Source organism: Eretmochelys imbricata, chromosome 7 (assembly GCF_965152235.1).
Source record: "Eretmochelys imbricata isolate rEreImb1 chromosome 7, rEreImb1.hap1, whole genome shotgun sequence".
NCBI classification, from domain to species: domain Eukaryota; kingdom Metazoa; phylum Chordata; order Testudines; family Cheloniidae; genus Eretmochelys; species Eretmochelys imbricata.
Genome location: NC_135578.1, coordinates 96,452,867 through 96,468,217, shown reverse-complemented (window position 1 = coordinate 96,468,217; position 15,351 = coordinate 96,452,867).

The window sequence follows — 15,351 nt, the reverse complement described above, 5'->3', positions numbered from 1 at the left end:
CCAAGAGTTTAGCCTCCAGAACCCACTGATCTCCTGGGTCCTGGTGAAGGCTGGAGCCAACAAAATGAAGAGGGCCACTCACATAGCCACCCACAAGCCTCCAGGGCCTCCTGCCTGCCCCACCCCATTTCTTGGACCCATGCTACTAGGGATATCCCTGCCTACTTTAACTGTGGAATTACCATAGAAGCAGGTTCCACAGCACACATGAACAGACCCATGGGAATCAATAAAACTACAGGCTTTAACTACCACTATTTCCACCCATGGGTTTGGTGGAAGGGGAATTTAGGGGAGCCTAACTTGCTCAATTTCCCTGTGGTTGGTCTTCCCCCTCTAATGCAGTAGAAGCCCTAGGGACAGGCTTCCACAAAATGAAGGGAAAAGGAGAGCATGTGGGCCAGGTGGAACACCCTCTTTCCTCTTTCCTTTTTTCTTCCCAGTCAGGGAAGCTAATTTTTTGGGGGGGAGGGATAGCTCAGTGGTTTGAGCATTCGCCTGCTAAACCCAGGGTTGTGAGTTCAATCCTTGAGGGGGCCATTTAGGGATCAGGGCAAAAATTGGGGATTGGTCCTGCTTTGAGCAGGGAGTTGGACTAGATGACTCCCTTCCAACCCTGATATTCTATGATTCAGGCAACTTATCACTGTGTGTCTGGAGAAAAGCCTGGTTCCCACACTGCTTTACTCAATTCTTATGCAGGCAAACTCTCACTGAATTTGCTGGGAGTTTCCAAGCATCAGAGCCATTGGATGCAACTCTGAAAAATTGCCACTTTTTACACTGACAGCATGAAATGGTTATTTATCATGTGCTATTTGACTGTACTCACAACATCATAAGATAAGGGCCTTATCCTGACAGATGCTAAAAACCCACAACTCCTGTGAAGGCCAATGAGAGCTCAAGGCACTCAGCATCTTACAAAGAGCATTCGGGACCTTGTGGGATCAGGTCCTTCATTTGATTTATTTATGCCAGAATGGATCATTGTACAACCCTCATTTTTGAGATTAAGAATATTTGTATCCTATTGTTTACTGTTGTACTTGGTTTAGTACCATATATAAAGGCCAGCTCCATTTTAGAATAGATATCTAGGCTTTATTATTGGAGATTTGATTTTTGTTTTTCAAACAGTGATTTTAACATTAGAAAAAAACTCCTTATTTACAATTGTACATAATGTTTTCATTATTTCTTGGATATTAAATTTACCATGTTCTCATACAATAGAACACCATATTAAAATGTTTGCCATTCTGGTTTATATTGGGGATGCATTGTGACTGCATTCCACCATCTATTGGTATAAAACATCTTTGCAAATGAAATTTTTCTGTAGGAACTCTACTCTATAGAGCAGATATACTCCAGGGCTGAGCTGAGCTTGGGGCAGTATTTGACTGCTCCTTTCTCTCTCTGGCCTGCCCCAAGCTCAGCTCAGCCCTGGAGTATATCTGCTCTATAGAGTAGAGTTCCTACAGAAAAATTTCATTTGCAAAGATGTTTTATACCAGCTCACACCTCAGGGAAAATTTTAGAAATATTTTCTCTAGAGATAAATTTGACTATCACTGGGAATTTTAAATTTTAAATTAAGGCTATCTGCATGAAAACAGGATTCTTTTGCTCCTGCTGTTTATTCCCCATGTGAAGTAATAAAATAGAAAGGAGGTGGTGGTGGATGGAGTGAAAAATGTTGCCATACATAGGCTTTTGTTAATAGATTATCTAATCTTCAAAAGATCTTATGAAAAGCAGTGTAAAAGCCAAACAGTTTGTAGTCCTGGTGGGTAAAACGTGCACGAGAGCTTTAGTCACTTGAGAGCCTATGTCCCCTTGACTACATGAGTAGGATGATTTTGAACATCTACCCCTTGTGCACAACTTAAAAATTTAAATTATTGAAGAACCAAAGTTTATTTCAGGCTTCCATGTGGCAAAAGACTTCATTAACATTCTCCATGACTAAATGCTGTCTTGGGCCTTCATCATTTCGTATTACCCTGGAGTTTAAGATTCTTGCAATGTTATCCTGTCCTCCATTTGCATTCTTGATGGGCCTCAGTTAAAGAAACCAAACACTGTATGGTCTATTCTGATACTTCATCAGAAGGTCAGCTCAGACTCATGTCAGCAGACAGTTTTGAAAGGCAAATGACTAAATTTAAAAAGTTGTATCAAAATCTTTTAAATTAATATAACATGCCAGCATCTGGAGATTAAGGGTTAGCTCTTTAGGGAGATGTACACAGTTCTTTTTTTCCTGTTTCCAAATCCAAAGTTAAAGGGGGGGGCAAGAAGGGGTACAGCTTCATTTTTTGCCATCGTCTTCTTCACGCCACTGAAGTGTTCAGGGAGGGGAATGGTCAGCCCTGCATTCAGGGGCATGGGTCTAGCATGGGTCTGTAGTGCAATATTCTTGCTACAGAGCTGGGGCTGTCTGCTCCCACGGGGACTGGCTCTCAGTGGTGTACCTTGCCAGCTGAGTCTGAAGAGCAGCTGTAGCTGGGTAGTCTGCGCGGCAGCATGTGGTTCTCCAATGAGAGCTGCAAACACTTGTGCTTTCACTGTGGGGAGTTCTTCCTGGAGATGGTCAACTCGTTCATGCATTTCTGGTGCCCTCACAGGCATGCCAGGTATGGAATGATCTGCTGCCTCTATGTTACCACAAGGCTGGCCTTCAGTATGGGTTAGGGGTGATCCAGGCAAACGGTCAGGGTCCCGGGCAAGGGGTGGCTCAAGATCAGATTTCTGAGCAGAGGTCAAAACTTGTGTTGGGGTTCCGGAGAGAGGGTGAGAGTCCAAGACAGAGCCAAAGTCAATGCCAGGAGTTCAGCAGCACAGAAGTAGAGTCAGTCATGGTAGCTCACTGGGGATCTGTGATGTTGCCTGGTATGTCCTATTTTCATAACTGGGATGACAAATTTACCCTAATTTATGAGTTTTCACATTTCTTACAGTTGAGCTCACAGATTTCACAATAACCTATAAGTTTGTGCCTGTGTGGGAATTAAGCATGGAAAGTAGGTCAAGTTATTTTCAATAAAATATGTTATAAGAAGGTGCAAGAAAACCAGAGAAACTGAATTAGTCCAAACAAAGAGGGCCTCCCAATGTGACTCAAGGGCTGTTGAGACTGGACTTAAGAAAATATGGTCTTACAGAAAGGGGTTTAATTCGTGAATGAAATAATGATGGGATGAACTGTGCCTCCCACTTTATCAGGCACTGTCTCTGATAATCAGGCCTAGTGGTTGAAGCGTGAGTTGCAGCTAGGCATAGGGTTGGGCCTGGGCCAAGGGCGGTCCTGGAATTGAGATCTGGGGACATGCTAGGGTCAACACAGATCAGAGTCAGTAGCCAAACCAAAATCAGAACTGTAGCCAGAATCCAGATGCAGGCAAGAGGTCAAAGAGTCTAAAGATGAACCAAATTGATAATGAAGCTGGAATCCAGAGACACACCGAAGGTCAAAGACTAGTCAGAGGGGCATTGGGGGGAGGGGGAGAGGGAATAGTAGGCAGAGGCTGGAGCAGGTGATGAGGCTGGAGCAAAGCTAGTGCAGGACAAGGACAATACTAGGACAAGGCTCAGGCAAAGTGACGGGGGGAGCCGGAGTCAGAGTGGGAGCAAGCTGGGAGTCTCTGGAGTCTGCTGCACTGGGAGGCAGCAGGGTGGTTCCTGACTAGGTAACACTATTGTTCAGACTGATCTGAAGCTCTGTTGGGGTGGTAGAAATACCTGAGCCTGACGTCTTATAACCCAGGCTCTGCTTGATGATAGGTAGTTGCTGCATACCTAAGTGCTGCTCACTGCAGCAGCTGATGGAGCAGCCCTGGTTTGGCTGCAAGTTTGCCTCACACACTTCCCTTCCCCCCACCAAATACACCCCCTATTGGGGGTTCCTTAAAAGGAGACTTTGAGAAAGTATCATGGGATCCCAGCTCATTGACACATATCAAATAAATTGGTTAGTCTCTAAGGTGCCACAAGTACTCCATATCAGTTTGACTTATCTCTTCCCAGCTCAGCTCCCTTCACTCCAAGACAGAAGGAATAGACCAGACAAAGATTTTCTTCCCATGTGGAAGGTGAACAGGCCTTGCTCTTAAAGGAATTTTGTTGTTCATCTGTGAGTCCTGAAAGTCACTGGATTTATGGCTTATTACAACAGTCTAACCCATCTTGTCTCTAATATCCTGGGACCAATACAGCTACAACAATGTTATATACACATCACATCATCACGGCACCCAGTCCTCAGCCCATCAGTGGGGATACCTATTTGTCAGCACTGCAGAGGCACATAAGATACTGTTCTGTCTCCCTTCCTGTTACTTTCTGCCCCACTGTTTTCCCCCTGGTATCCTATCTAGCTCTACTGGCTTCTCAATGGATCCTAAAATTAACTGCACCACATGTATTATCACAGCAACGTGAAATGGCCTATTGGGCCCTGTCCTGTCTGAGGAGAAAGGACCCAACCAGATAATGTCTGACTAGAATGCAAGCCTGGGTTCAAGCAATAGGTGCTGTGGCTGACCTGCCAGCCTAAAGCATCCATTCCACTGTTCCGGGAACACCAACAATAGCCGTATTTCCTTCTGTTTTATCCTGTCTCTCCTCCAACTTGTGTCTGGCACAAATAGAAGTGAATTCACTTCACACATGAGGGCTGAGAGTAAAGTTAACCTCTCTTTATGAAAGAAAGGTTGTTGGTGAAAATACGAGACTCCTTTTGGAGGCAAAATATCAGACTAAGTTTTGATTAAGTTTGTTTTGCATAATTACTCACTTTCAGTTTTTGCTTGCTTGTTTTCTTGCATTTTGATCAATGAACTTCTAACTTTAGAATAAAAGCTCTTGGGTGCCAAGAAACTGACTAAACCAGGTTCTCTGTAGGAAGCCACCTGAACTTTGGAATCACCATTTTAATGTCTGGACAGTGAAAGAATTTATAACACCTTTAACTTTTCTGGCCCTTGAGATCAATATGGTAGTCCTGTGGGCTTTTATAGGGTTAAAGGGCCAAACAGAAGCCTCCAAGTCAGCTGCCAATAGAGTCTCTTCGGTGGGACTTGCCATAGTGTACATCCATTGCAGGTCATGAGGAGCAGCCGGGTTACAGCTGCCACTGAGTAGTTGTGTGGAGATGCCTGTTGCCTGGTCCCTCTGCTGACCCAGTTTTGAGTTCCACCAATCCTTACTGGTACAGATGGTCACTAACTCAACTCCACCAGCCAGTATGAGGGGGAAACAAAGCTATCACCTTGCCCAACCTTTCCCAGTTCCCTTTGGGGTTTCAGTGGGTACCAGGGTGAGATTCTCCCAGTGCTTGTGCTCTGGATGTGCAAACACTGAAGCTATGACTGGGTCCCTGTGCATAGAAGAAAACCACAGAAGGCTACTTGCACCCTCTTTTCCCCACTTCCTTGCACACCCATGTTATGTTAACCTCAGTCTAACAATATTTACCATCTGAAGCATTCTTTACCTCTTGGAGTATAACAGATTTCTGTAATTTTCATTTAGCCTCCCACAAAGTACAGTCCCAGGTTTACAATGGCACCATGGAGCCAGGCCCATGCTCAGAAGGGGCCTTGGCCTGCTCTGCTTGCAGTGTGCCCCGAAACCCCACCAGCTCGCTGGCTTCTCACTGCCCACCACTTGCTTCTCTCAGCCTGCCCATTGGCCGGCTTCTCACTGCCCACCACTTGCTCCTCTCTGCCCCCTGGCCTCAGCCCCCGGCTCCTCTCTGTCCCCTGGCCGGACCCCAGTCCACCTCCGGCTCCAGGCAGTCTCTGCTTATCTGTGAGGCCCCACCTGCCTCCCCGGAGCTGAGCCACCTGGGACTGGTGCAGAAGCCTGGCCAGTCTCGGCCAGTTTGGGTGGCATGCGGGGGCAGTGTCTGAGGCTTGGCTGGGCCCCTCTAGGCAAGTGCGTCTTGAGGGAGCCCAGCCGGAGCAGGCCCTGTCCTGGCTGATTGTGCCACTTGCGAAGATCTGGAGCGATTCCTCACCCTGGGACCAGCTGTGGCTGCGCTGTCAGCTCAGCCCGGCAGACATAGTCACCTCCTGGCAGGGCCCCGGGGAGTGGGCCTCTAGGGAGCTTGGAGGGGTGCTGGGCTGTGAGAGGGTGGGGAAGGTGTGTGTGTTGGGGCAGTAGTGGGTGGAGGGTGGGCCACTGGCCATCTGGCAACTGCTGGTTTGTAACTAGTGCCCTCTCACTGGGCTGGGCAGAGCGGGGAGACTCCTGCCATGCCAGGCCCCATTGCCCCAGCTAGCCCCTTGCTCTGGGAACTGACCTCTCCGCACCATGCTCCATTGCCTCCATGGGGGCCCACAAATATGTTTGGAGACGGGCCTAAAAAAAGGTTAATCTGACCCTGCAAAGTACTGTAATTCTCTAGAAATGTATCAGACTGTCTCTTGTAGCTAAAAAATGGAACTAACAAATTTAAAAAGGTAAGGAAATGGAAACATTAAGTATTCTTAGTAAGTAATAAGATATGATAGGGAATATGGCAATCTCCATTCAGAAAGCTCCATTTGTTCTCTGACTGCTGACTCTGCCTTATAATTCATTGCCTGATAGAAAAGAAATGCAGAATTCCTCCAATGAGGGATAATTAGTCGTGCCAGCATCTTGCTCAAAATTTTGCTTTAAAATTTTTTCCTCTCCTTGTGGAAATGCTGCCTGAAATGTTTGCATTACTACAGACATATTTGTCTTCACTTCAAGATGAAAAGGAAACATTTAAAGGAGTAAAAAACTAGTTTATCATTCATGTCCCTCAGATCAAGTAGAGGTTATGGCCACTGAGAGATTTTATATTTTGCCTCTGGGGGAAAAAGAAACAAAACACAACAACCACCACCAAATCCCTGCTGATTCAGGATCAAATCTGGCTTATTTCTCCCCTGACCTCTTCAAAAAGATAGTTGCAGATTTTGGTAAACAGACACTTTCCTACAACTCAACAGCAGCTCTTGTGGTGTTGATACACTAGACACATTTAGTTTGTGTCTCCACGGTAATCAAGATTAGTCATGTCTCTATTTGCTTTTAAAAGATTTGCATTTGTTTATTTTACAGATATTGTACAGCTATTCTAGGTTTTATGCACAACCCTAAGCCAATTTTACAGTATTGCCAAACACAAGCATTCAAAAATCATGAATTAGTCCTCCAAAAATAAAGAAGCTTTAACTGAGATTTTTTTTGAAGTAATAAATTGTGGGCTCATCTTATGGCTTATGCCTTCTAGCTTTTGAGTTTTTAAGAGTCCAGATTTTCAAGCTTTTCTCTGTAACCATGAGGGCTAGACATCTAAAGCGAAAGCAGAGAGTCTCACATAAGCTGATGACACCAGGAGCGGGGGCTTTATGGGGGGAAAAAAACACCACCAAATTTCACAAGAATTGAAATAAAATTGCAAGAATTGGTAACACTGATCTCCCTTCCTTCACATAATAGGTCAAACTAGGAAATTATAAAATAAGACTGGGAGTTATCAAAAGGGGGGCACTTTTAAAATGGTCAAGCACCATCAACCCATCATGATGTGGAGGTCTGGGTATGAACTGAGGATTACATTTGTAGCACTGATACCAGTTCCAGCCACAACAAATGACGACTCCTCGTTAAGCATAAAGGATCTAATTCTGGCCCATTTTATGGAGCAATAAGTGCCTCAACAATCCTAAGGACAGCTGGGGCTGGTACAAATGGAACAGTTGGAAGATTCCAACTCTGTGGGTGGGAGCCACCATACTGTTTATGAATGGGGAACTCCCTTGCCACCCAGCAGCCTTTCATGGATTGTCACAGTCTCTCTGCGATCTACTCAGTCCAGAGGGATTAATCTTGGAAAAAATCCACATGCTCTTGCACTTGTATGCCTGGAGGAAGGCAAGAGAAAGACTGTAACAGTGACAATCTGGGGATTAGCCCAGGGGCTCTTTGCCTCAATGATCCCCATCTTCTGGCAGCTATATTTTAGATTTCTGCAGCTGCATTGACAGGGTCCCGTCAGCTTCCCTCCTTTCTCAAGGACTCCTGGATTTCCACTGTAGATGTCTGCTGATTTTGTTTTCCATTCTTTGTTGGATTTTGCTGAATACTTATTTCAACTTTCTTCTGTGTGTTAAGGGGGAGGGTTCATTTTCATGCACACAAGGACATTTGAATTCTGTTACCCCTGTGGCCAGCTTCCTCAGTAAAAGCAAAAAGGAATGTTTTGCCCTTTGTGACACTTAGCAATTTATAACTGTGTTAATGCTGCCCAGTGAGGGAAATGGAATTCCTAGAGCTCTAGTGTTTTGTGAATCAATGACAATGGCATCACTCAGTTGCCATTTACCTAAAATTAACTTTACCCTTTCAGTGTATTTAGCTGTACATTTGGTTCATGGAAACAGATCTACAGGCATATCATGAAAGAGGCACACAGTATCATGAAACATGACAAAACCCTTTCAGAAACAGAAATGCACAAGGTACTCTGCAGACTACAACAAGCGGCAAAGCAGTGCTTTATTTTTCTCTGAAAAAGTGACATGGTCACAGTGTTTCAAACCATTCCCTTCATGGAAAAACCCACAAAGGAGAATAGACTTTGTGAGGTCCTTTTCACTGCTGCTTATAAATTTTTCCAGCAGGTATGGGGGAAATGGAAGCCCAAAGAAGCCAGGGCTATCAGTGTGGAAAGTCTTGCGCATCTGCATTTCTACAGGGCCTTGTGTTGTTCACAGACTCCTGGCAGCCTTGCTGCAATGGAGCCATGCTAATTGGGAACGATTCACCTCTGATTACCTGTGGAGGTAGCAGTTCAAATGTAATAAAGCAGCTACAGATAATATTACCATTGCTGTGGATTCCCCTTGAAGTTGGTACAGGGAGGATGATATCCAGCTTGACCTGACCCCCTCCATGTATTTATCCCTGTCCTCATGGAATGCCCTAAGTGGGATGCAAGGACAGAGCAATGGTGTCATGTTGATTGCTAGTCTCTTCTTCCATGTGGAAAACGATATCAGCACATGGAAAGTACAATTCGGGCAGCTCTGCACAAACCCAAATGGACATTTTTGAAGCCAAAGCAATTAATTTGCTTTTAAAATGTTACTGAGAATGGTGACTCAGACACTTCCATGCCAGCAGCGAAGCTGTTGGCACAGAAACCTGAATTAGTGGAAAGATGGGATGGGTAGAGTCTCAAGTGAACCCTTAGTTTAAAATCCCCCCACTAATCCAAAGAGGGGGCTGGAGAGATTTGCTGACCTTTGATGGAGTTTACCCTTTCCCTGAGCACTGCTGTATCATCCCCATCAAAAATGACGAATACATTTAGAGCAATCCCCCCTCCTTTGAAATGCACCACATGCTACTCTAGATGTCAGGTTTAACAGATTTTCCCTGGACACTCCTATGGGGTCTTCATCTACATCACCCTATTTCAAATTGCACAAGATGAACACTATCAGTCAACTCAATACAGTTATCAGGAAGAAATTGTTTTTGGCATGTGACACTTGTTTGTTTGCCAAGTGGCACTTTCTTGGTTACGAGAAAGTGATTTTGTTTAAATCAGAAAACAAATGAATAGATTCCTCAGGCCCCCAGTCATTGCTGTTTACAAGCACATGGGTATATCTAGTGGAGTTCCAGTGGCCAGTCCTGGCTCTGGTACTCATTACTATTTTCATTAATGACTTGGATAATGGTGTGAAGTATGCCTCTAAAATTTGTGAACTGAAGGGACAGGGGATGCAAGCACTTTGGGGAACAGGATTAGGATTTAAAATGACCTTGACAAATTGGAGAAATGGTCTGAAATCAACAAGCTGAAATTCAATAAAGACCAGTGCAAAGTAATTCACTTAGGAAGGGAAAAAAATAAAAATCAAATGTGCAGCTACAAAATGGGGAATACCTGGCTCGGTGGTAGCACTGCTGAAAGTATTGGGGGGAGGGAGGGGTTATAGTGGACCACAAATTGAATGTGAGTCAACAATATGATGCGGTGGAGGAGAAGGATGGTGGGTGTATTAACAGGACTGGCAAATGTAAGACATGGTAGAAATTGTCCTGCTCTACTCAGCACTGGTGAAGCCTCAGCTGGGATTGTGTGTGTGTGTGTGTGGAATAAAGCAGACAATTGTACTGGATCCTGAGCTCAGACACTTCCCCCTCCCAAGATGTCTACAATGTGTAAATAAAATGGGAAGGGGAGGTCCCAGTGAACAGGAAGTGCTGGGACCCCAAGTGTCTCTTAAGGACCTTGCTGTGTCCAGTTCCGGGTGCCAGACTTTAGGAAAGATGTGGACAAATTAGAGAGTCCAGAGGAGAGCAACAAAAATGATAAAAGGTTTAGAAAACATGCCCTATGAGGAAATGTTAAAAACTGGGTGTGATTAGTTTTGAGAAAAGACTTTGTGGGAGTGGGTGGGAGAGGAAGAGAGAACCTGACAAGTCTTCAAGTATGTTAAGGGCTGTTATGAAGAGGATGGCAATCAATTGTTCTCCATGTCCACTGACAGTAGGACAAGAAGTAACAAACTTCATCTGCAGCAAGGGAAGTGTAGGTTAGATATTAGGAAAACTAACTACGAGGGTAGTTAGGCTTTCAAGGGAGGTCATGGAATCCCCAGCATTGGAGATCTTTAGGAACAGCTTGGCCAAACACTTGTCAGGAATGATCTGTTTACTTAGTCCAGCCCCCCTGCACTGAGGCAGGACCATATGACCTCTTGATGGCCCTTCCAGCCCTACATTTCTATGATGTGACCTTATTAATCTCCCAAAAAATCAATAGGAACAATCCGATTAACTTCAGTGTGAGCAGGACTGTTGTGCCCATAACAAACAACCTTTACAAAATAAAACGTTAAGTTTGCTGACCAGGCCATTCCTGCATAGAGAGGAGGTTGGAAAAACTGAGTCTGCACTTGCAGGATTTCTTCCTCGCTCTTCGGATGGTAAATGAAGAATTTTCCACTACCATGGATACAGAACTTGTTCTGTATCTGAAGTAACACAGGATCATCTATTTGGAGGTTTAGTCCCCTGTACTGAATCCAGCTCCCATATACCTACTCCAGCTCCCAGGCAGCAGGAGTCCTACAAATTCTTCTGCCAATTGGAAAAAAGTGGACTGGATACCACAAAAATCCTGGCTTTGGACAGGCAAACAAAGCCAATGAGAACTGCTAGCCCTCTGGTCTGCTCTCTCCTGAGCTAGGGAGTCCAGTCCCTGTAGAGCAGGTTAGGTGGGATGTTAGCAACAATGTTGCAGAAGTGGCATACTATCCATCCATGCCTCCCCAAGCTGAGCCTGTAGAGGCAACTACAGGGCTCTTCAGGTTTATCTTGGAAATCTTCGACTCTGTGGCATTTGTTTGATAATTACTTTGCATTTGATTTCAGTCAAAAAAGTCTGAATCAGCACAGTCTGCTATGTTGACATTTAAACTGGCAGGAAATTTGTAATTTGTGTTTTCTCTAAATGCTGTTAGCCAGTTGAAGAGTTGGAGGTTGTTGTCTGGGTTTTTTTTAGAATTTATTTATAATTAACCACTCCAGTGATGGATGTGTAGTCCTGAACTATCAGCTATTAATTATGTAAGTGTGCATAGAGAATTATGGAAATAGGCAAATAAAGCCAGACACACAAATGGCATGGCCAAGAAAGCCTGCAAATAAACAAAGTAAAAGATAAAATGTAGAGCTTGGAGGATACAGCTAAATATTTACTCCTAAATTATTAAATATTTCTATCAAGCTGAAAATGTATCCCTTAATGCCTTGCCGTAGTTTGTCATCTTTTAAAATATTATCAGCAATAATGAAGCATACATGAAATGACTGACTTCCCCAGACAAGTGGAATATACCAGACCCTGTATTATGTAATATCATGGATTGCAGTTCATCTTTCATAGATATCATTAATCATTTCAGTCTTCCTCATGATTGAATGAGCTGTAGTAAAGTCAATGGGAACTGAACAGCTAAAGCCTCATGCAATGCTTTCAAAGTTTAGGGGACTGTGGAAACTACATTTTAAGGATGTCAGACTATTGGCTCTAATCCTACATCTGGATCTGTGCAGGCAGATTCTTGCCCACACATGCATCCCCACTGAATTTAGTTTGTCCCCGCACAGATCCAGTTGCAGGACTGGGGCCCTACAGCTGGAAATTCCTGTTAGAGATAGAATACATTTGTCTAAGTGTATCCAGAAAGGAGATGTTTATGAGAAGGTCCCAAATTTCTGGGTCTGATCTGTTTATATTAAGAAATGGTGGTTTATCAGGGAAAACTATTTAATATACTTAAAGGAATGAAACTGCAAAAAATCAGATTCAAGGGAAACAAATTAAGGCCCTGATCTTACGAAAGCTATGTAAGTATGGCTGTTGAAGTCAATACATCAGCACTGCAGCAACATCCTTGAGTAACACTTTCTACCATTGCTGGTTGGCTAGGAGACTCCATCCCTTTCTGGCAGACCATGACCTGGCCTTAGTTATACATGCCTTTGTCGCCCTGCATTTGAATTACAGCAATGCAACATGCCTGGTGATAAATCCATGATCCCTTAGGAATTTCAGACTACTACAAAACACTGCAGCACATCTCCTCAGCAACGTGGGCTACTGTGAGCACATCAGATCTCTTCACACAATCCACAGTCAACCTGTGGAACTCTTTGCCAGAGGGTGTTGTGAAGGCCAAGACTATAACAGGGTTCAAAAAAGAACTAGATCAATTCATGGAGGATAGGTACATCAATGGCTATTTGCCAGGATAAGCAGGGATGGTGTCCCTAGCCTCTGTTTGCCAGAAGCTGGGAATGAGTGACAGGGAATGGATCACTTGATTACCTGTTCATTCCCTCTGGGGCACCTGGCACTGGCCACTGTTGGAAGACAGGATACTGGGCTAGATGGATCTTTGGTCTAACCCAGTATGGCCGTTCTTATCGAATCATGTTCAATCTCTCAGTCTTTATCTTTAAGGTGCTCAATGGCCTGGGCCCAGGATTCTAAAAGATAGGTATCTCTGGGATGAAGGTCATGTTCAATAGCTTCACTCTTCAGGCCCAGTAGAGCTTTCTAACCTAAGGGTAAAGCTCATGTGTGCAGGAGACAGAGCTTTCTCAGGGGGCTGATATGAGGCTGTGGAATGAACTACCCCAGACACCATGAACCATCACAATCCCCCACCAACTTCCACTTGAGGGCAAGGTTGAAGAAGTGTACTTTGCATTCTAACATAAACACAGAGCAGCGTGTACATTTAAAAACAAAAAATGCGGCTGAAGCAAAACACTCCACTGTACACACAAATATCTCATTGGGAAAAAGATGAGAGAGAGAGAGAATGAACCACCAGTGACAATATTGGTCATGTCACTTAATGCACTACTGTAAGATGCTCAGATATTACCCTCATAACTGTAGTAATAACAACCTGAATAGAATGGGCACAAAGTTATGTTTTTGCAGGATTAGGGCCAAATTATCTATAGTCGATCACTACATAGTCAACTTCTTTCCCAGCCTGCAGCTAATAACTTTGGGGGGGGGGGGGGAGAGAAGGGAGGGTGTAGTTATCTCTTGCCATAGCTGTGCATCATTTGTGTCATTATCATTATATGCTCCCATTGTCATGGAGTGTACCACTCACCACTTATCTAAGGCCTCCTTCTGGTCACTCTGGGGATTAGCTCCTGAGGTCAACACTCCTTCCTGTGGTCACACACCATCACACTGTTTCTCTCTCAGGTCTACAGCCCCTCTCACTCCAGGAATTACAGCATCATCTTCATGAATCAGCCATCCAGCTAGGTCACTCAGCATTCTAGGGTACAGTCTTTCAAATCATCTATGACACTTCCCACAGTGACACTGGCAGTTTTTCAGTTCACTGCCCATTTACCTGGTCTATGCCTCACCCTCCATAGCTGGTAGGGGAACCTAGGCCCCACCACCAAGTCTGGCACAGCCCAGCAATTCTGGGCTTTCCTCTTCCAGCCCTCGCTGTTCCTTCCCTGGACTGCTTTCTACTACTCCTGGTGCCCCCTACTTATTCTGGAAATACCAGCTCCAAACCTTCTTCCCAGGAAATAGCTGCCCTTTGCCAACAGCAGCACCTATGTGTTGCCAGCTTCCTGGCTTTATAGGCCCCACCTATTTCTGCACAGCTGAACCTGCTTGCAATAAATTCTCTGCTGCCTGGCTCTTCCTCCAGGTCCAGCCTACTTGGCCACCTCAAGCCCCTCCAGTCCTGTCGTATTGGGTTCTGGAAGTGGGCAGGCTAAAGGACCAACTGCTAAAGGACTGGGGGAGGGTCCACAAGGCTGGGGGAGGGTCCACAAGGTCCAGGAACTCAAATAATTATAGGGGACAACCAAAAACGTAACGGGGTAGGTGTGAAGGTCAAAGGGTCAAACAAAGGGAACCTGAATGGGACACCGAGCAGAGAACCGCAGACAGCACCCACTGTTCCTCAAAGGTGTCAAGGGAGCCAGTAGATGCCGCCCAAAGGAACTCTGCCCGGATGCGTGAATGGAGGGAGGATCGTAAATAGGCCCCACAGTCACAGAAAACCCTCTCAGCCAACCTCTTCTCCCTGGTGTTGTAGATGGCCACTTTGGCCAGCACTAGGAGGAAATTAACAAGGATGTCCCACAACTTTGTGGGGCCACAGATAGGGTGCGAATATAGGAAAAGGTGAGGTGAAGAGTGCAGCCAAAAACATAAAAGGATGTTCAGGAGGAGCCAGAACAGGGGCTGCTAGTCATATCGGAGCCCTCACAAGAGGCGCAGGAAGGCGTGCACCAATGTGCTCCAAGCCGGACTACCTGCACCATAGAGGAGTCTCAGCAGGGCCTGGAGGCAGAAGACACAAGCATGTCAGGCCCTGTCCTCCCTCCTCCAGGGGGAGATGGAGAATCCCGGCAGAGACCCATTGCAGTCCTGGCCAAAAGAACTCCAGAACCAGCTTCTGGATATCAGCCAGGAAACCCAGGGCTGGGACCAGGGTGTTGAGCCAGTGCCAGAGCATGGACAGGACTAGCTGGTTGAGCACCAGTGCCCTCCCCTGCAGGGAAAGCCACTGGAGTAGTCCCGTTGGGATGGTTTACCTTCCGAGATCGGATGGGATCGGGGCCATTCGGTCCAGTATGGCCGCAGGCCCCTTCCAGTCCTGTGTAGGGTAGACACACTATCACACCCATACCCATTAGGTTGTCAGTCATATTTCAAAAGACACACAATTTGTGCCCCACACATACTTAAATATCTTCAATGTATTCCAGTTTACAGCGTTAACGCTACAT